Source organism: Nematostella vectensis, chromosome 4 (genome assembly GCF_932526225.1).
Source record: "Nematostella vectensis chromosome 4, jaNemVect1.1, whole genome shotgun sequence".
Taxonomy (NCBI): domain Eukaryota; kingdom Metazoa; phylum Cnidaria; class Anthozoa; order Actiniaria; family Edwardsiidae; genus Nematostella; species Nematostella vectensis.
Window position 1 is genome coordinate 14,313,715 of NC_064037.1, and position 16,353 is coordinate 14,330,067.

Consider the following 16,353-nt stretch of genomic DNA (forward strand, 5'->3'; position numbering starts at 1 on the left):
TCTTGTATTTAATTGACTATGACAAACATGATTCATTGACAAGTAAAAATGAAATTTCGTTGGCCGTGAATCGAACCCGGGTCAACTGCTTGGAAGGCAGCTATGTTTACTACTATACTACCAACGCTTCACTTGTTTCAATCATCTTGAAATAAATTGACGATGACAACTAAAACACATTAAAAGTAAAAGGGAATTTGCGTTGGCCGGGAATCGAACCCGGGTCAACTGCTTGGAAGGCAGCTATGCTAACCACTATACCACCAACGCTTCACTTGTTGCAATCATCTTGAATATAATTGACAAAGAAAACTATGAATCATAGACAAGTAAAAATGAAATTGCTTTAGCCGGGAATCGAACCCGGGTCAACTGCTTGGAAGGCAGCTATGCTAACCAATATACCACCAACGCTTCACTGGTTGCAATAATCTTGAAATTAATTGACAAAGACAACCATGAATCCTTAACAAGTAAAAATTAAATTTTGTTGGTCGGGATTCGAACCAGGGTTAACTGCTTGGAAGGCAGCTATGCTAACCACTGTACCACCAACGCTTCATTTCTTACCATACTCTTGCATTTAATTGACAATGACAACCATGATTCATTGACAAGTAAAATTGAAATTGCGTTGGTAGGGAATCGAACACGGGTCAACTGCTTGTAAGGCAGCTATGCTAACCACTATACCACCAACGCTTCAATTGTTCCAATAATTTTGAAATTAATTGACAATGACAACTAAAACACATTAAAAAGTAAAAGGGAATTTGTGTTGGCAGGGAATCGAACCCGGGTCAACTGCTTGGAAGGCAGCTATGCTAACCACTATACCACCAACGCTTCACTTGTTGCAATAATCTTTGTCAATTAATTTCAAGAAAAATTGAAATTGCGTTGGCCGGGAATCGAACCCGGGTCAACTGCTTGTAAGGCAGCTATGCTAACCACTATACCACCAACGCTTCAATTGTTCCAATAATTTTGAAATTAATTGACAAAGACAACCATGAATCATTAACAAGTTAAAATTAAATGTTGTTGGTCGGGATTCGAACTAGGGTCAACTGCTTGGAAGGCAGCTATGCTAACCAATATACCACCAACGCTTCACTGGTTGCAATAATCTTGAAATTAATTGAAAAAGACAACCATGAATCCTTAACAAGTAAAAATTAAATTTTGTTGGTCGGGATTCGAACCAGGGTTAACTGCTTGGAAGGCAGCTATGCTAACCACTGTACCACCAACGCTTCACTGATTACCATACTCTTGCATTTAATTGACAATGACAACCATGACTCATTGACAAGAAAAATGAAATTACGTTGGACGGGAATCGAACCCGGGTCAACTGCTTGGAAGGCAGCTATGCTAACCACTGTACCACCAACGCTTCACTGATTACCATACTCTTGCATTTAATTGACAATGACAACCATGACTCATTGACAAGTAAAAATGAATTTACGTTGGACGGGAATCGAACCCGGGTGAACTGCTTGGAAGGCAGCTATGCTAATCACTGTACCACCAACGCTTCACTTCTTACCATACCTTTGCATTTAATTGACTATGACAACCATGATTCATTGACAAGTAAAAATGAAATTTCGTTGGCCGGGAATCAAACCCGGGTCAACTGCTTGGAAGGCAGCTATGTTTACCACTATACTACCAACGCTTCACTTGTTTCAATCATCTTGAAATAAATTGACGATGAAAACTAAAACACATTAAAAGTAAAAGGGAACTTGTGCTGGCAGGGAATCGACCCCGGGTCAACTGCTTGGAAGGCAGCTATGCTAACCACTATATCACCAACGCTTCACTTGTTGCAATAATCTTGAAATTTATTGACAAAGACAAGCATGAATCATTAACAAGTAAAAATTAAATGTTGTTGGTGGGGATTCGAACCAGCGTTAACTGCTTGGAAGGCAGCTATCTTAACCACTTTACCACCAACGCTTCATTTCTTACCATACTCTTGCATTTAATTGAAAATGACAACCATGATTCATTCACAAGTAAAATTGAAATTGCCTTGGCCGGGAATCTAACCCGGGTCAACTGCTTGGAAGGCAGCTATGCTAAACACTTTACCACCAACGCTTCAATTGTTCCAATAATTTTGAAATTAATTGACAAAGACAACCATGAATCATTAACAAGTTAAAATTAAATGTTGTTGGTGGGGATTCGAACTAGGGTCAACTGCTTGGAAGGCAGCTATGCTAACCACTGTACCACAAACGCTTCACTGATTACCATACTCTTGCATTTAATTTACAATGACAACCATGACTCATTGACAAGTAAAATTGAAATTGCGTTGGCCGGGAATCGAACCCGGGTCAACTGCTTGGAAGGCAGCTATGCTAACCACTATACAACCAACGCTTCACTTGTTCCAATTGTCTTGAAATTTAAATGACAATGACAACTAAAACTCATTGAAAAGAAAAAGGGAATTTGCGTTGGCCGGGAATCGAACCCGGGTCAACTGCTTGGAAGGCAGCTATGCTAACCAATATACCACCAACGCTTCACTGGTTGCAATAATCTTGAAATTAATTGACAAAGACAACTATGAATCCTTAACAAGTAAAAATTAAATTTTGTTGGTCGGGATTCGAACCAGGGTTAACTGCTTGGAAGGCAGCTATGCTAACCACTGTACCACCAACGCTTCATTTCTTACCATACTCTTGCATTTAATTGACAATGACAACCATGATTCATTGACAAGTAAAATTGAAAATGCGTTGGCCGGGAATCGAACCCGGGTCAACTGCTTGGAAGGCAGCTATGCTAACCACTATACCACCAACGCTTCACTTGTTCCAATCATCTTGAAATTAAATGACAATGACAACTAAAACTCATTGAAAAAAAAAGGGAATTTGCGTTGGCCGGGAATCGAACCCGGGTCAACTGCTTGGGAAGCAGCTATGCTAACCACTATACCACCAACGCTTCACTAGTTGCAATAATCTTGAATATAATTGACAAAGAAAACTATGAATCATAGACAAGTAAAAATGAAATTGCTTTAGCCGGGAATCGAACCCGGGTCAACTGATTGGAAGGCAGCTATGCTTACCACTATACCACCAACGCTTCACTTGTTCCAATCATCTTGAAATTAAATGACAACTACAACTAATTAAAAAGTAAAAGGGAATTTGCGTTGGCCGGGAATCGAACCCGGGTCAACTGCTTGGAAGGCAGCTATGCTTACCACTATACCACAAACGCTTCACTTGTTTCAATAATCTTGAAATAAATTTACGATGACAACTAAAACACATTAAAAAGTAAAAGGGAATTTGTGTTGGCCGGGAATCGAACCCGGGTAAACTGCTTGGGAAGCAGCTATGCTAACCACTATACCACCAACGCTTCACTAGTTGAAATCATCTTGAATATAATTGACAAAGAAAACTATGAATCATAGACAAGTAAAAATGAAATTGCTTTAGCCGGGAATCAAACCCGGGTCAACTGCTTGGAAGGCAGCTATGCTAACCAATATACCACCAACGCTTCACTGGTTGCAATAATCTTGAAATTAATTGACAAAGACAACCATAAATCCTTAACAAGTAAAAATTAAATTTTGTTGGTCGGGATTCGAACCAGGGTTAACTGCTTGGAAGGCAGCTATGCTAACCACTGTACCACCAACGCTTCATTTCTTACCATACTCTGGCATTTAATTGACAATGACAACCATGATTCATTGACAAGTAAAATTGAAATTGCGTTGGCCGGGAATCGAACCCGGGTCAACTGCTTGGAAGGCAGCTATGCTAACCACTATACCACCAACGCTTCACTTGTTCCAATCATCTTGAAATTAAATGACAATGACAACTAAAACTCATTGAAAAAAAAAAGGGAATTTGCGTTGGCCGGGAATCGAACCCGGGTCAACTGCTTGGGAAGCAGCTATGCTAACCACTATACCACCAACGCTTCACTAGTTGCAATAATCTTGAATATAATTGACAAAGAAAACTATGAATCATAGACAAGTAAAAATGAAATTGCTTTAGCCGGGAATCGAACCAGGGTCAACTGATTGGAAGGCAGCTATGCTTACCACTATACCACCAACGCTTCACTTGTTCCAATCATCTTGAAATTAATTGACAACTACAACTCATTAAAAAGTAAAAGGGAATTTGCGTTGGCCGGGAATCGAACCCGGGTCAACTGCTTGGAAGGCAGCTATGCTTACCACTATACCACCAACGCTTCACTTGTTTCAATAATCTTGAAATAAATTTACGATGACAACTAAAACACATTAAAAAGTAAAAGGGAATATGTGTTGGCAGGGAATCGAACCCGGGTCAACTGCTTGGAAGGCAGCTATGCTAACCAGTATACCACCAACGCTTCACTTGTTGCAATAATCTTGAAATTAATTGAAAATGACAGCCATGAATCCTTGACAAGTAAAAAGGAATTTGCGTTGGCCGGGAATAGAACCCGGTCAACTGCTTGAAAGGCAGCTATGCTAACCACTATACCACCAACGCTTCACTTGTTGCAATCATCTTGAAATTTAAATGACAATGACAACTAAAACTCATTGAAAAGAAAAAGGGAATTTGCGTTGGCCGGGAATCAAACCCGGGTCAACTGCTTGGAAGGAAGCTATGCTAACCACTATACCACCAACGCTTCACTTGTTGCAATCATCTTGAATATAATTGACAAAGAAAACTATGAATCATAGACAAGTAAAAATGAAATTGCTTTAGCCGGGAATCGAACCCGGGTCAACTGCTTGGAAGGCAGCTATGCTAACCAATATACCACCAACGCTTCACTGGTTGCAATAATCTTGAAATTAATTGACAAAGACAACCATGAATCATTAACAAGTTAAAATTAAATGTTGTTGGTGGGGATTTGAACTAGGGTCAACTGCTTTGAAGGCAGCTATGCTAACCACTGTACCACCAACGCTTCACTGATTACCATACTCTTGCATTTAATTTACAATGACAACCATGACTCATTGACAAGTAAAAATGAAATTGCGTTAGCCGGGAATTGAACCCGGGTCAACTGCTTGGAAGGCAGCTATGCTAACCACTATACCACCAACGCTTCACTTGTTCCAATCATCTTGAAATTTAAATGACAATGACAACTAAAACTCATTGAAAAGAAAAAGGGAATTTGCGTTGGCCGGGAATCGAACCCGGGTCAACTGCTTGGAAGGCAGCTATGCTAACCACTATACCACCAACGCTTCACTTGTTGCAATCATCTTGAATATAATTGACAAAGAAAACTATGAATCATAGACAAGTAAAAATTAAATTGCTTTAGCCGGGAATCGAACCCGGGTCAACTGCTTGGAAGGCAGCTATGCTAACCAATATACCACCAACGCTTCACTGGTTGCAATAATCTTGAAATTAATTGACAAAGACAACCATGAATCCTTAACAAGTAAAATTTAAATTTTGTTGGTCGTGATTCGAACCAGGGTTAACTGCTTGGAAGGCAGCTATGCTAACCACTGTACCACCAACGCTTCATTTCTTACCATACTCTTGCATTTAATTGACAATGACAACCATGATTCATTGACAAGTAAAGTTGAAATTGCGTTTGCCGGGAATCGAACCCGGGTCAACTGCTTGTAAGGCAGCTATGCTAACCACTATACCACCAACGCTTCAATTGTTCCAATAATTTTGAAATTAATTGACAAAGACAACCATGAATCATTAACAAGTTAAAATTAAATGTTGTTGTTGGGGATTCGAACTAGTGTCAACTGCTTGGAAGGCAGCTATGCTAACCACTGTACCACCAACGATTCACTGATTACCATACTTTTGCATTTAATTTACAATGACAACCATGACTCATTGACAAGTAAAAATGAAATTGCGTTGGCCGGGAATCGAACACGGGTCAACTGCTTGGAAGGCAGCTATGCTAACCACTGTACCACCAACGCTTCATTTCTTACCATACTCTTGCATTTAATTGACAATGGCAACCATGAATCATAGACAAGTAAAAATGAAATTGCTTTAGCCGGGAATCGAACCCGGGTCAACTGCTTGGAAGGCAGCTATGCTTACCACTATACCAGCAACGCTTCACTTGTTCCAATCATCTTGAAATGAAATGACAATGACAACTAAAACTCATTGAAAAGAAAAAGGGAATTTGCGTTGGCCGGGAATCGAACCCGAATGAACTGCTTGGAAGGCAGCTTATGCTTACCACTATACCACCAACGCTTCACTTGTTCGAATCATCTTGAAATTAATTGACAAAGAAAACTATGAATCATTAACAGGTAAAAATTAAATTTTGTTGGTCGGGAATCGAACCCAGGTCAACTGCTTGGAAGGCAGCTTGCTAATCACTGTACCACCAACGCTTCACTGATTACCATACTCTTGCATTTAATTGAAAATGACAACCATGATTCATTGACAAGTGAAATTGAAATTGCGTTGGCCGGGAATAGAACCCGGGCCAACTGCTTGGAAGGCAGCTATGCTAACCACTATACCACCAACGCTTCACTTGTTCCAATCATCTTGAAATTAAATGACAATGACAACTAAAACTCATTGAAAAAAAAAGGGAATTTGCGTTGGCCGGGAATCGAACCCGGGTCAACTGCTTGGGAAGCACCTATGCTTACCACTATACCACCAACGCTTCACTAGTTGCAATAATCTTGAATATAATTGACAAAGAAAACTATGAATCATAGACAAGTAAAAATCAAATTGCTTTAGCCGGGAATCGAACCTGGGTCAACTTCTTGGAAGGGAGCTATGCTTACCACTATACCACCAACGCTTCACTTGTTCCAATCATCTTGAAATTAATTGACAACTAAAACTCATTAAAAAGAAAAAAGGAATTTGCGTTGGCCGGGAATCGAACCCGGGTCAACTGCTTGGAAGGCAGCTATGCTTACCACTATACCACCAACGCTTCACTTGTTTCAATAATCTTGAAATAAATTTATGATGACAACTAAAACACATTAAAAAGTAAAAGTGAATATGTGTTGGCAGGGAATCGAACCCGGGTCAACTGCTTGGAAGGCAGCTATGCTTACCACTATACCAGCAACGCTTCACTTGTTCCAATCATCTTGAAATGAAATGACAATGACAACTAAAACTCATTGAAAAGAAAAAGGGAATTTGCGTTGGCCGGGAATCGAACCCGGGTGAACTGCTTGGAAGGCAGCTATGCTTACCACTATACCACCAACGCTTCACTTGTTCGAATCATCTTGAAATTAATTGACAAAGAAAACTATGAATCATTAACAGGTAAAAATTAAATTTTGTTGGTCGGGCATCGAACCCGGGTCAACTGCTTGGAAGGCAGCTTGCTAATCACTGTACCACCAACGCTTCACTGATTACCATACTCTTGCATTTAATTGAAAATGACAACCATGATTCATTGACAAGTGAAATTGAAATTGCGTTGGCCGGGAATAGAACCCGGGCCAACTGCTTGGAAGGCAGCTATGCTAACCACTATACCACCAACGCTTCACTTGCTCCAATCATCTTGAAATTAAATGACAATGACAACTAAAACTCATTGAAAAGAAAAAGGGAATTTGCGTTGGCCGGGAATCGAACCCGGGTCAACTGCTTGGGAAGCAGCTATGCTTACCACTATACCACCAACGCTTCACTAGTTGCAATACTCTTGAATATAATTGACAAAGAAAACTATGAATCATAGACAAGTAAAAATGAAATTGCTTTAGCCGGGAATCGAACCCGGGTCAACTGCTTGGAAGGCAGCTATGCTTACCACTATACCTACAACGCTTCACTTGTTCCAATCATCTTGAAATTAATTGACAACTAAAACTCATTAAAAAGTAAAAGGAAATTTGCGTTGGCCGGGAATTGAACCCGGGTCAACTGCTTGGAAGGCAGCTATGCTTACCACTATACCACCAACGCTTCACTTGTTTCAATAATCTTGAAATAAATTTACGATGACAACTAAAACACATTAAAAAGTAAAAGGGAATATGTGTGTGCAGGGAATCGAACCTGGTCAACTTCTTGGAAGGCAGCTATGCTAACCAGTATACCACCAACGCTTCACTTGTTGCAATAATCTTGAAATTAATTGAAATTGACAGCCATGAATCCTTGACAAGTAAAAAGGAATTTGCGTTGGCCGGGAATAGAACCCGGGTCAACTGCTTGAAAGGCAGCTATGCTAACCACTATACCACCAACGCTTCACTTGTTGCAATAATCTTGAAATTAATTGAAAATAACAGCCATGAATCCTTGACAAGTAAAAAGGAATTTGCGTTGGCCGGGAATCGAACCAGGGTTAACTGCTTGGAAGGCAGCTATGCTAACCACTATACCACCAACGCTTCACTTGTTGCAATCATTTTGAATATAATTGACAAAGAAAACTATGAATCATAGACAAGTAAAAATGAAATTGCTTTAGCCGGGAATCGAACCCGGGTCAACTGCTTGGAAGGCAGCTATGCTAACCACTAAACCACCAACGCTTCAATTGTTCCAATAATTTTGAAATTAATTGACAACGACAACCATGAATCATTAACAAGTTAAAATTAAATGTTGTTGGTGGGGATTCGAACCCGGGTCAACTGCTTGGAAGGCAGCTATGCTAACCTCTGTACCACCAACGCTTCACTGATTACCATACTCTTGCATTTAATTTACAATTACAACCATGACTCATTGACAAGTAAAAATGAAATTGCGTTGCCCGGGAATCGAACCCGGGTCAACTGCCTGGAAGGCAGCTATGCTAACCACTATACCACCAACGCTTCACTTGTTCCAATCATCTTGAAATTTAAATGACAATGACAACTAAAACTCATTGAAAAGAAAAAGGGAATTTGCGTTGGCCGGGAATCGAACCCGGGTCAACTGCTTGAAAGGCAGCTATGCTAACCACTATACCAGCAACGCTTCCCTTGTTGCAATCATCTTGAATATAATTGACAAAGAAAACTATGAATCATAGACAAGTAAAAATGAAATTGCTTTAGCCGGGAATCAAACCCGGGTCAACTGCTTGGAAGGCAGCTATGCTAACCAATATACCACCAACGCTTCACTGGTGGCAATAATCTTGAAATTAATTGACAAAGACAACCATGAATCCTTAACAAGTAAAAATTAAATTTTGTTGGTCGGGATTCGAACCAGGGTTAACTGCTTGGAAGGCAGCTATGCTAACCACTGTACCACCAACGCTTCATTTCTTACCATACTCTTGCATTTAATTGACAATGACAACCATGATTCATTGACATGTAAAATTGAACTTGCGTTGGCCGGGAATCGAACCCGTGTAAACTGCTTGGATGGCAGGTATGCTAACCACTATACCAGCAACGCTTCATTTGTTCCAATAAATTTGAAATTAATTGACAAAGACAACCATGAATCATAGACAAGTAAAAATGAAATTGCTTTAGCCGGGAATCGAACCCGGGTCAACTGCTTGGAAGGCAGCTATGCTAACCACTATACCACCAACTCTTTAATTGTTCAAATAATTTTGAACTTAATTGACAAAGACAAACATGAATCATTAACAAGTTAAAATTAAATGTTGTTGGTGGGGAATCGAACCCGGGTCAACTGCTTGGAAGGCAGCTTGCTAATCACTGTACCACCAACGCTTCACTGATTACCATACTCTTGCATTTAATTGAAAATGACAACCATGATTCATTGACAAGTGAAATTGAAATTGCGTTGGCCGGGAATCGAACCCGGGTCAACTGTTTGGAAGGCAGCTATGCTAACCACTATACCACCAACGCTTCACTTGTTCCAATCATCTTGAAATTAAATGACAATGACAACTAAAACTCACTGAAAAGAAAAAGGGAATTTGGGTTGGCCGGGAATCGAACCCGGGTCAACTGCTTGGGAAGCAGCTATGCTAACCACTATACCACCAACGCTTCACTAGTTGCAATAATCTTGAATATAATTGACAAAGAAAACTATGAATCATAGACAAGTAAAAATGAAATTGCTTTAACCGGGAATCGAACCCGGATCAACTGCTTGGAAGGCAGCTATGCTTACCACTATACCACCAACGCTTCACTTATTTCAATCATCTTGAAATAAATTGACGATGACAACTAAAACACAATAAAAAGTAAAAGGGAATATGTGTTCCCCGGGAATAGAACCCGGGTCAACTGCCTGGAAGGCAGCTACGCTAACCACTATACCACCAACGCTTCACTTGTTCCAATCATCTTGAAATTTAAATGACAATGACAACTAAAACTCATTGAAAAGAAAAAGGGAATTTGCGTTGGCCGGGAATAGAACCCGGGTCAACTGCTTGGAAGGCAGCTATGCTAACCACTATACCACCAACTCTTTACTTGTTGCAATCATCTTGAATATAATTGACAAAGAAAACTATGAATCATAGACAAGTAAAAATGAAATTGCTTTAGCCGGGAATCAAACCCGGGTCAACTGCTTGGAAGGCAGCTATGCTAACCAATATACCACCAACGCTTCACTGGTTGCAATAATCTTGAAATTAATTGACAAAGACAACCATGAATCCTTAACAAGTAAAAATTAAATTTTGTTGGACGGGATTCGAACCAGGGTTAACTGCTTGGAAGGCAGCTATGCTAACCACTGTACCACCAACGCTTCATTTCTTACCATACTCTTGCATTTAATTGACAATGACAACCATGATTCATTGACATGTAAAATTGAACTTGCGTTGGCCGGGAATCGAACCCGGGTCAACTGCTTGGAAGGCAGGTATGCTAACCACTATACCAGCAACGCTTCATTTGTTCCAATAATTTTGAAGTTAATTGACAAAGACAACCATGAATCATAGACAAGTAAAAATGAAATTGCTTTAGCCGGGAATCGAACCCGGGTCAAATGCTTGGAAGGCAGCTATGCTAACCAATATACCACCAACGCTTCACTGGTTGCAATAATCTTGAAATTAATTGACAAAGACAACCATGAATCATTAACAGGTAAAAATTAAATTTTGTTGGTCGGGAATCAAACCCGGGTCAACTGCTTGGAAGGCAGCTTGCTAACCACTGTACCACCAACGCTTCACTTCTTACTATACTCTTGCATTTAATTGAAAATGACAACCATGATTCATTGACAAGTGAAATTGAAATTGCGTTGGCCGGGAATCGAACCCGGGTCAACTGCTTGGAAGGTAGCTATGCTAACCACTATACCACCAACGCTTCACTTGTTCCAATCATCTTGAAATTAAATGACAAAGACAACCATGAATCATAGACAAGTAAAAATGAAATTGCTTTAGCCGGGAATCGAACCCGGGTCAACTGCTTGGAAGGCAGCTATGCTTACCACTATACCAGCAACGCTTCACTTGTTCCAATCATCTTGAAATTAAATGACAATGACAACTAAAACTCATTGAAAAGAAAAAGGGAATTTGCGTTGGCCGGGAATCGAACGCGGGTCAACTGCTTGGGAAGCAGCTATGCTTACCACTATACCACCAACACTTCACTAGTTGCAATAATCTTGAATATAATTGACAAAGAAAACGATGAATCATAGACAAGTAAAAATGAAATTGCTTTAGCCGGGAATCGAACCCGGGTCAACTGCTTGGAAGGCAGCTATGCTTACCACTATACCACCAACGCTTCACTTGTTCCAATCATCTTGAAATTAATTGACAACTAAAACTCATTAAAAAGTAAAAGGGAATTTGCGTTGGCCGGGAATCGAACCCGGGTCAACTGCTTGGAAGGCAGCTATGCTTACCACTATACCACCAACGCTTCACTTGTTTTAATAATCTTGAAATAAATTTACGATGACAACTAAAACACATTAAAAAGTAAAAGGGAATATGTGTTGGCAGGGAATCGAACCCGGGTCAACTGCTTGGAAGGCAGCTATGCTAACCAGTATACCACCAACGCTTCACTTGTTGCAATAATCTTGAAATTAATTGAAAATGACAGCCATGAATCCTTGACAAGTAAAAAGGAATTTGCGTTGGACGGGAATAGAACCCGGGTCAACTGCTTGAAAGGCAGCTATGCTAACCACTATACCACCAACGCTTCACTTGTTGCAATAATCTTGAAATTAATTGAAAATGACAGCCATGAATCCTTGACAAGTAAAAAGGAATTAACGTTGGCCGGGAATCGAACCCGGGTCAACTGCTTGGAATGCAGCTATGCTAACCACTATACCACCAACGCTTCACTTGTTGCAATCATCTTGAATATAATTGACAAAGAAAACTATGAATCATAGACAAGTAAAAATGAAATTGCTTTAGCCGGGAATCGAACCCGGGTCAACTGCTTGGATGGCAGCTATGCTAACCAATATACCACCAACGCTTCACTGGTTGCAATAATCTTGAAATTAATTGACAAAGACAACCATGAATCATTAATAAGTTAAAATTAAATGTTGTTGGTGGGGATTCGAACTAGGGTCAACTGCTTTGAAGGCAGCTATGCTAACCACTGTACCACCAACGCTTCACTGATTACCATACTCTTGCATTTAATTTACAATGACAACCATGACTCATTGACAAGTAAAAATGAAATTGCGTTGGCCGGGAATTGAACCCGGGTCAACTGCTTGGAAGGGAGCTATGCTAACCACTATACCACCAACGCTTCACTTGTTCCAATCATTTTGAAATTTAAATGACAATGACAACTAAAACTCATTGAAAAGAAAAAGGGAATTTGCGTTGGCCGGGAATCGAACCCGGGTCAACTGCTTGGAAGGCAGCTATGCTAACCACTATACCACCAACGCTTCACTTGTTGCAATCATCTTGAATATAATTGACAAAGAAAACTATGAATCATAGACAAGTAAAAATGAAATTGCTTTAGCCGGGAATCGAACCCGGGTCAACTGCTTGGAAGGCAGCTATGCTAGCCACTATACCACCAACGCTTCACTTGTTCCAATCATCTTGAAATTTAAATGACAATGACAACTAAAACTCATTGAAAAGAAAAAGGGAATTTGCGTTGGCCGGGAATCGAACACGGGTCAACTGCTTGAAAGGCAGCTATGCTAACCACTATACCACCAACGCTTCACTTGTTGCAATCATCTTGAATATAATTGACAAAGAAAACTATGAATCATAGACAAGTAAAAATGAAATTGCTTTAGCCGGGAATCGAACCCGTGTCAACTGCTTGGATGGCAGCTATGCTACCCAATATACCACCAAAGCTTCACTGGTTGCAATAATCTTGAAATTAATTGAAAAAGACAACCATGAATCATTAACAAGTTAAAATTAAATGTTGTTGGTGGGGATCCGAACTAGGGTCAACTGTTTGGAAGGCAGCTATGCTAACCACTGTACCACCAACGCTTCACTGATTACCATACTCTTGCATTTAATTTACAATGACAACCATGACTAATTGACAAGTAAAAATGAAATTGCGTTGGCCGGGAATTGAACCCGGGTCAACTGCTTGGAAGGCAGCTATGCTAACCACTATACCACCAAAGCTTCACTTGTTCCAATCATCTTGAATATAATTGACAAAGAAAACTATGAATCATAGACAAGTAAAAATGAAATTGCTTTAGCCTGGAATCGAACCCGGGTCAACTGCTTGGATGGCAGCTATGCTACCCAATATACCACCAACGCTTCACTGGTTGCAATAATCTTGAAATTAATTGACAAAGACAACCATGAATAATTAACAAGTTAAAATTAAATGTTGTTGGTGGGGATTCGAACTAGGGTCAACTGCTTGGAAGGCACCTATGCTAACCACTGTACCACCAACGCTTCACTGATTACCATACTTTTGCATTTAATTTACAATGACAACCATGACTAATTGACAAGTAAAAATGAAATTGCGTTGGCCGGGAATAGAACCCGGGTCAACTGCTTGGAAGGCAGCTATGCTAACCACTATACCACCAACGCTTCACTTGTTCCAATCATCTTGAAATTTAAATGACAATGACAACTAAAACTCATTGAAAAGAAAAAGGGAATTTGCGTTGGCCGGGAATCGAACCCGGGTCAACTGCTTGGAAGGCAGCTATGCTAACCACTATACCACCAACGCTTCACTTGTTGCAATCATCTTGAATATAATTGACAAAGAAAACTTTGAATCATAGACAAGTAAAAATGAAATTGCTTTAGCCGGGAATCGAACCCGGGTCAACTGATAGGAAGGCAGCTATGCTAACCAATATACCACCAACGCTTCACTGGTTGCAATAATCTTGAAATTAATTGACAAAGACAACCATGAATCCTTAACAAGTAAAATTTAAATTTTGTTGGTCGGGATTCGAACCAGGGTTAACTGCTTGGAAGGCAGCTATGCTAACCATTGTACCACCAACGCTTCATTTCTTACCATACTCTTGCATTTAATTGACAATGACAACCATGATTCAATGACAAGTAAAATTGAAATTGCGTTGGCCGGGAAATCGAACCCGGGTCAACTGCTTGTAAGGCAGCTATGCTAACCACTAAACCACCAACGCTTCAATTGTTCCAATAATTTTGAAATTAACTGACAACGACAACCATGAATCATTAACAAGTTAAAATTAAATGTTGTTGGTGGGGATTCGAACCCGGGTCAACTGCTTGGAAGGCAGCTATGCTAACCACTGTACCACCAACGCTTCACTGATTACCATACTCTTGCATTTAATTTACAATTACAACCATGACTCATTGACAAGTAAAAATGAAATTGCGTTGCCCGGGAATCGAACCCGGGTCAACTGCCTGGAAGGCAGCTATGCTAACCACTATACCACCAACGCTTCACTTGTTCCAATCATCTTGAAATTTAAATGACAATGACAACTAAAACTCATTGAAAAGAAAAAGGGAATTTGCGTTGGCCGGGAATCGAACCCGGGTCAACTGCTTGAAAGGCAGCTATGCTAACCACTATACCAGCAACGCTTCCCTTGTTGCAATCATCTTGAATATAATTGACAAAGAAAACTATGAATCATAGACAAGTAAAAATGAAATTGCTTTAGCCGGGAATCAAACCCGGGTCAACTGCTTGGAAGGCAGCTATGCTAACCAATATACCACCAACGCTTCACTGGTTGCAATAATCTTGAAATTAATTGACAAAGACAACCATGAATCCTTAACAAGTAAAAATTAAATTTTGTTGGTCGGGATTCGAACCAGGGTTAACTGCTTGGAAGGCAGCTATGCTAACCACTGTACCACCAACGCTTCATTTCTTACCATACTCTTGCATTTAATTGACAATGACAACCATGATTCATTGACATGTAAAATTGAACTTGCGTTGGCCGGGAATCGAACCCGTGTAAACTGCTTGGATGGCAGGTATGCTAACCACTATACCAGCAACGCTTCATTTGTTCCAATAAATTTGAAATTAATTGACAAAGACAACCATGAATCATAGACAAGTAAAAATGAAATTGCTTTAGCCGGGAATCGAACCCGGGTCAACTGCTTGGAAGGCAGCTATGCTAACCACTATACCACCAACTCTTTAATTGTTCAAATAATTTTGAACTTAATTGACAAAGACAAACATGAATCATTAACAAGTTAAAATTAAATGTTGTTGGTGGGGAATCGAACCCGGGTCAACTGCTTGGAAGGCAGCTTGCTAATCACTGTACCACCAACGCTTCACTGATTACCATACTCTTGCATTTAATTGAAAATGACAACCATGATTCATTGACAAGTGAAATTGAAATTGCGTTGGCCGGGAATCGAACCCGGGTCAACTGCTTGGAAGGCAGCTATGCTAACCACTATACCACCAACGCTTCACTTGTTCCAATCATCTTGAAATTAAATGACAATGACAACTAAAACTCACTGAAAAGAAAAAGGGAATTTGGGTTGGCCGGGAATCGAGCCCGGGTCAACTGCTTGGGAAGCAGCTATGCTAACCACTATACCACCAACGCTTCACTAGTTGCAATAATCTTGAATATAATTGACAAAGAAAACTATGAATCATAGACAAGTAAAAATGAAATTGCTTTAGCCGGGAATCGAACCCGGATCAACTGCTTGGAAGGCAGCTATTCTTACCACTATACCACCAACGCTTCACTTATTTCAATCATCTTGAAATAAATTGACGATGACAACTAAAACACAATAAAAAGTAAAAGGGAATATGTGTTCCCCGGGAATAGAACCCGGGTCAACTGCCTGGAAGGCAGCTACGCTAACCACTATACCACCAACGCTTCACTT

At 40.1% G+C, this 16,353-nt stretch overlaps 62 non-coding genes across 62 annotated transcripts; all 62 read right to left on the bottom strand.

Annotated features, from left to right (window-relative positions):
• Nucleotides 1–198: 198 nt before the first annotated feature.
• Trnag-ucc lies at nucleotides 199–270 on the bottom strand. Its single transcript has one exon. It is a non-coding gene; the product is annotated as a tRNA-Gly (tRNA).
• A 72-nt stretch (nucleotides 271–342) lies between these two features.
• On the bottom strand, nucleotides 343–414 carry Trnag-ucc. The gene has a single exon. It is a non-coding gene; the product is annotated as a tRNA-Gly (tRNA).
• Nucleotides 415–774: 360 nt separating this feature from the next.
• On the bottom strand, nucleotides 775–846 carry Trnag-ucc. Its single transcript has one exon. It is a non-coding gene; the product is annotated as a tRNA-Gly (tRNA).
• Nucleotides 847–896: 50 nt separating this feature from the next.
• Trnav-uac lies at nucleotides 897–968 on the bottom strand. Its single transcript has one exon. It is a non-coding gene; the product is annotated as a tRNA-Val (tRNA).
• Nucleotides 969–1,327: 359 nt separating this feature from the next.
• Trnag-ucc lies at nucleotides 1,328–1,399 on the bottom strand. The gene has a single exon. It is a non-coding gene; the product is annotated as a tRNA-Gly (tRNA).
• A 216-nt stretch (nucleotides 1,400–1,615) lies between these two features.
• On the bottom strand, nucleotides 1,616–1,687 carry Trnag-ucc. Its single transcript has one exon. It is a non-coding gene; the product is annotated as a tRNA-Gly (tRNA).
• Nucleotides 1,688–2,334: 647 nt separating this feature from the next.
• Trnag-ucc lies at nucleotides 2,335–2,406 on the bottom strand. The gene has a single exon. It is a non-coding gene; the product is annotated as a tRNA-Gly (tRNA).
• A 73-nt stretch (nucleotides 2,407–2,479) lies between these two features.
• Trnag-ucc lies at nucleotides 2,480–2,551 on the bottom strand. The gene has a single exon. It is a non-coding gene; the product is annotated as a tRNA-Gly (tRNA).
• Nucleotides 2,552–2,767: 216 nt separating this feature from the next.
• Trnag-ucc lies at nucleotides 2,768–2,839 on the bottom strand. The gene has a single exon. It is a non-coding gene; the product is annotated as a tRNA-Gly (tRNA).
• Nucleotides 2,840–2,910: 71 nt separating this feature from the next.
• Nucleotides 2,911–2,982, bottom strand: Trnag-ccc. The gene has a single exon. It is a non-coding gene; the product is annotated as a tRNA-Gly (tRNA).
• Nucleotides 2,983–3,054: 72 nt separating this feature from the next.
• Trnag-ucc lies at nucleotides 3,055–3,126 on the bottom strand. Its single transcript has one exon. It is a non-coding gene; the product is annotated as a tRNA-Gly (tRNA).
• A 66-nt stretch (nucleotides 3,127–3,192) lies between these two features.
• On the bottom strand, nucleotides 3,193–3,264 carry Trnag-ucc. Its single transcript has one exon. It is a non-coding gene; the product is annotated as a tRNA-Gly (tRNA).
• A 72-nt stretch (nucleotides 3,265–3,336) lies between these two features.
• Trnag-ccc lies at nucleotides 3,337–3,408 on the bottom strand. Its single transcript has one exon. It is a non-coding gene; the product is annotated as a tRNA-Gly (tRNA).
• Nucleotides 3,409–3,768: 360 nt separating this feature from the next.
• Nucleotides 3,769–3,840, bottom strand: Trnag-ucc. The gene has a single exon. It is a non-coding gene; the product is annotated as a tRNA-Gly (tRNA).
• A 72-nt stretch (nucleotides 3,841–3,912) lies between these two features.
• Nucleotides 3,913–3,984, bottom strand: Trnag-ccc. The gene has a single exon. It is a non-coding gene; the product is annotated as a tRNA-Gly (tRNA).
• A 210-nt stretch (nucleotides 3,985–4,194) lies between these two features.
• Nucleotides 4,195–4,266, bottom strand: Trnag-ucc. The gene has a single exon. It is a non-coding gene; the product is annotated as a tRNA-Gly (tRNA).
• Nucleotides 4,267–4,482: 216 nt separating this feature from the next.
• On the bottom strand, nucleotides 4,483–4,553 carry Trnae-uuc. Its single transcript has one exon. It is a non-coding gene; the product is annotated as a tRNA-Glu (tRNA).
• A 73-nt stretch (nucleotides 4,554–4,626) lies between these two features.
• Nucleotides 4,627–4,698, bottom strand: Trnag-ucc. Its single transcript has one exon. It is a non-coding gene; the product is annotated as a tRNA-Gly (tRNA).
• A 72-nt stretch (nucleotides 4,699–4,770) lies between these two features.
• On the bottom strand, nucleotides 4,771–4,842 carry Trnag-ucc. Its single transcript has one exon. It is a non-coding gene; the product is annotated as a tRNA-Gly (tRNA).
• A 216-nt stretch (nucleotides 4,843–5,058) lies between these two features.
• On the bottom strand, nucleotides 5,059–5,130 carry Trnag-ucc. Its single transcript has one exon. It is a non-coding gene; the product is annotated as a tRNA-Gly (tRNA).
• Nucleotides 5,131–5,203: 73 nt separating this feature from the next.
• Trnag-ucc lies at nucleotides 5,204–5,275 on the bottom strand. Its single transcript has one exon. It is a non-coding gene; the product is annotated as a tRNA-Gly (tRNA).
• Nucleotides 5,276–5,347: 72 nt separating this feature from the next.
• On the bottom strand, nucleotides 5,348–5,419 carry Trnag-ucc. The gene has a single exon. It is a non-coding gene; the product is annotated as a tRNA-Gly (tRNA).
• Nucleotides 5,420–5,635: 216 nt separating this feature from the next.
• Nucleotides 5,636–5,707, bottom strand: Trnav-uac. Its single transcript has one exon. It is a non-coding gene; the product is annotated as a tRNA-Val (tRNA).
• Nucleotides 5,708–5,923: 216 nt separating this feature from the next.
• Trnag-ucc lies at nucleotides 5,924–5,995 on the bottom strand. Its single transcript has one exon. It is a non-coding gene; the product is annotated as a tRNA-Gly (tRNA).
• A 72-nt stretch (nucleotides 5,996–6,067) lies between these two features.
• Nucleotides 6,068–6,139, bottom strand: Trnag-ucc. Its single transcript has one exon. It is a non-coding gene; the product is annotated as a tRNA-Gly (tRNA).
• Nucleotides 6,140–6,499: 360 nt separating this feature from the next.
• On the bottom strand, nucleotides 6,500–6,571 carry Trnag-ucc. Its single transcript has one exon. It is a non-coding gene; the product is annotated as a tRNA-Gly (tRNA).
• Nucleotides 6,572–6,642: 71 nt separating this feature from the next.
• On the bottom strand, nucleotides 6,643–6,714 carry Trnag-ccc. The gene has a single exon. It is a non-coding gene; the product is annotated as a tRNA-Gly (tRNA).
• A 210-nt stretch (nucleotides 6,715–6,924) lies between these two features.
• Trnag-ucc lies at nucleotides 6,925–6,996 on the bottom strand. The gene has a single exon. It is a non-coding gene; the product is annotated as a tRNA-Gly (tRNA).
• A 216-nt stretch (nucleotides 6,997–7,212) lies between these two features.
• On the bottom strand, nucleotides 7,213–7,284 carry Trnag-ucc. The gene has a single exon. It is a non-coding gene; the product is annotated as a tRNA-Gly (tRNA).
• Nucleotides 7,285–7,499: 215 nt separating this feature from the next.
• Nucleotides 7,500–7,571, bottom strand: Trnag-ucc. Its single transcript has one exon. It is a non-coding gene; the product is annotated as a tRNA-Gly (tRNA).
• Nucleotides 7,572–7,643: 72 nt separating this feature from the next.
• Trnag-ccc lies at nucleotides 7,644–7,715 on the bottom strand. The gene has a single exon. It is a non-coding gene; the product is annotated as a tRNA-Gly (tRNA).
• Nucleotides 7,716–7,925: 210 nt separating this feature from the next.
• Trnag-ucc lies at nucleotides 7,926–7,997 on the bottom strand. Its single transcript has one exon. It is a non-coding gene; the product is annotated as a tRNA-Gly (tRNA).
• A 215-nt stretch (nucleotides 7,998–8,212) lies between these two features.
• Trnae-uuc lies at nucleotides 8,213–8,284 on the bottom strand. Its single transcript has one exon. It is a non-coding gene; the product is annotated as a tRNA-Glu (tRNA).
• A 72-nt stretch (nucleotides 8,285–8,356) lies between these two features.
• On the bottom strand, nucleotides 8,357–8,428 carry Trnag-ucc. Its single transcript has one exon. It is a non-coding gene; the product is annotated as a tRNA-Gly (tRNA).
• Nucleotides 8,429–8,500: 72 nt separating this feature from the next.
• Trnag-ucc lies at nucleotides 8,501–8,572 on the bottom strand. The gene has a single exon. It is a non-coding gene; the product is annotated as a tRNA-Gly (tRNA).
• Nucleotides 8,573–8,788: 216 nt separating this feature from the next.
• Nucleotides 8,789–8,860, bottom strand: Trnag-ucc. The gene has a single exon. It is a non-coding gene; the product is annotated as a tRNA-Gly (tRNA).
• A 73-nt stretch (nucleotides 8,861–8,933) lies between these two features.
• Trnag-ucc lies at nucleotides 8,934–9,005 on the bottom strand. The gene has a single exon. It is a non-coding gene; the product is annotated as a tRNA-Glu (tRNA).
• Nucleotides 9,006–9,509: 504 nt separating this feature from the next.
• On the bottom strand, nucleotides 9,510–9,579 carry Trnag-ucc. The gene has a single exon. It is a non-coding gene; the product is annotated as a tRNA-Gly (tRNA).
• Nucleotides 9,580–9,796: 217 nt separating this feature from the next.
• On the bottom strand, nucleotides 9,797–9,868 carry Trnag-ucc. The gene has a single exon. It is a non-coding gene; the product is annotated as a tRNA-Gly (tRNA).
• Nucleotides 9,869–9,940: 72 nt separating this feature from the next.
• On the bottom strand, nucleotides 9,941–10,012 carry Trnag-ccc. Its single transcript has one exon. It is a non-coding gene; the product is annotated as a tRNA-Gly (tRNA).
• Nucleotides 10,013–10,084: 72 nt separating this feature from the next.
• On the bottom strand, nucleotides 10,085–10,156 carry Trnag-ucc. Its single transcript has one exon. It is a non-coding gene; the product is annotated as a tRNA-Gly (tRNA).
• Nucleotides 10,157–10,805: 649 nt separating this feature from the next.
• On the bottom strand, nucleotides 10,806–10,877 carry Trnag-ucc. Its single transcript has one exon. It is a non-coding gene; the product is annotated as a tRNA-Gly (tRNA).
• A 359-nt stretch (nucleotides 10,878–11,236) lies between these two features.
• Trnag-ucc lies at nucleotides 11,237–11,308 on the bottom strand. The gene has a single exon. It is a non-coding gene; the product is annotated as a tRNA-Gly (tRNA).
• A 72-nt stretch (nucleotides 11,309–11,380) lies between these two features.
• Nucleotides 11,381–11,452, bottom strand: Trnag-ucc. Its single transcript has one exon. It is a non-coding gene; the product is annotated as a tRNA-Gly (tRNA).
• A 72-nt stretch (nucleotides 11,453–11,524) lies between these two features.
• Trnag-ccc lies at nucleotides 11,525–11,596 on the bottom strand. The gene has a single exon. It is a non-coding gene; the product is annotated as a tRNA-Gly (tRNA).
• Nucleotides 11,597–11,668: 72 nt separating this feature from the next.
• On the bottom strand, nucleotides 11,669–11,740 carry Trnag-ucc. The gene has a single exon. It is a non-coding gene; the product is annotated as a tRNA-Gly (tRNA).
• A 66-nt stretch (nucleotides 11,741–11,806) lies between these two features.
• Trnag-ucc lies at nucleotides 11,807–11,878 on the bottom strand. Its single transcript has one exon. It is a non-coding gene; the product is annotated as a tRNA-Gly (tRNA).
• Nucleotides 11,879–12,094: 216 nt separating this feature from the next.
• Nucleotides 12,095–12,166, bottom strand: Trnae-uuc. Its single transcript has one exon. It is a non-coding gene; the product is annotated as a tRNA-Glu (tRNA).
• Nucleotides 12,167–12,238: 72 nt separating this feature from the next.
• Nucleotides 12,239–12,310, bottom strand: Trnag-ucc. The gene has a single exon. It is a non-coding gene; the product is annotated as a tRNA-Gly (tRNA).
• A 360-nt stretch (nucleotides 12,311–12,670) lies between these two features.
• On the bottom strand, nucleotides 12,671–12,742 carry Trnag-ucc. Its single transcript has one exon. It is a non-coding gene; the product is annotated as a tRNA-Gly (tRNA).
• Nucleotides 12,743–12,815: 73 nt separating this feature from the next.
• Nucleotides 12,816–12,887, bottom strand: Trnag-ucc. Its single transcript has one exon. It is a non-coding gene; the product is annotated as a tRNA-Gly (tRNA).
• A 72-nt stretch (nucleotides 12,888–12,959) lies between these two features.
• Trnag-ucc lies at nucleotides 12,960–13,031 on the bottom strand. The gene has a single exon. It is a non-coding gene; the product is annotated as a tRNA-Gly (tRNA).
• Nucleotides 13,032–13,104: 73 nt separating this feature from the next.
• Nucleotides 13,105–13,176, bottom strand: Trnae-uuc. The gene has a single exon. It is a non-coding gene; the product is annotated as a tRNA-Glu (tRNA).
• A 360-nt stretch (nucleotides 13,177–13,536) lies between these two features.
• Nucleotides 13,537–13,608, bottom strand: Trnag-ucc. Its single transcript has one exon. It is a non-coding gene; the product is annotated as a tRNA-Gly (tRNA).
• A 360-nt stretch (nucleotides 13,609–13,968) lies between these two features.
• On the bottom strand, nucleotides 13,969–14,040 carry Trnag-ucc. Its single transcript has one exon. It is a non-coding gene; the product is annotated as a tRNA-Gly (tRNA).
• Nucleotides 14,041–14,113: 73 nt separating this feature from the next.
• Nucleotides 14,114–14,185, bottom strand: Trnag-ucc. The gene has a single exon. It is a non-coding gene; the product is annotated as a tRNA-Gly (tRNA).
• Nucleotides 14,186–14,545: 360 nt separating this feature from the next.
• Nucleotides 14,546–14,618, bottom strand: Trnav-uac. Its single transcript has one exon. It is a non-coding gene; the product is annotated as a tRNA-Val (tRNA).
• Nucleotides 14,619–14,834: 216 nt separating this feature from the next.
• On the bottom strand, nucleotides 14,835–14,906 carry Trnag-ucc. The gene has a single exon. It is a non-coding gene; the product is annotated as a tRNA-Gly (tRNA).
• Nucleotides 14,907–14,979: 73 nt separating this feature from the next.
• Nucleotides 14,980–15,051, bottom strand: Trnae-uuc. Its single transcript has one exon. It is a non-coding gene; the product is annotated as a tRNA-Glu (tRNA).
• A 504-nt stretch (nucleotides 15,052–15,555) lies between these two features.
• On the bottom strand, nucleotides 15,556–15,625 carry Trnag-ucc. The gene has a single exon. It is a non-coding gene; the product is annotated as a tRNA-Gly (tRNA).
• A 217-nt stretch (nucleotides 15,626–15,842) lies between these two features.
• Trnag-ucc lies at nucleotides 15,843–15,914 on the bottom strand. Its single transcript has one exon. It is a non-coding gene; the product is annotated as a tRNA-Gly (tRNA).
• A 216-nt stretch (nucleotides 15,915–16,130) lies between these two features.
• On the bottom strand, nucleotides 16,131–16,202 carry Trnag-ucc. The gene has a single exon. It is a non-coding gene; the product is annotated as a tRNA-Gly (tRNA).
• Nucleotides 16,203–16,353: the final 151 nt, after the last annotated feature.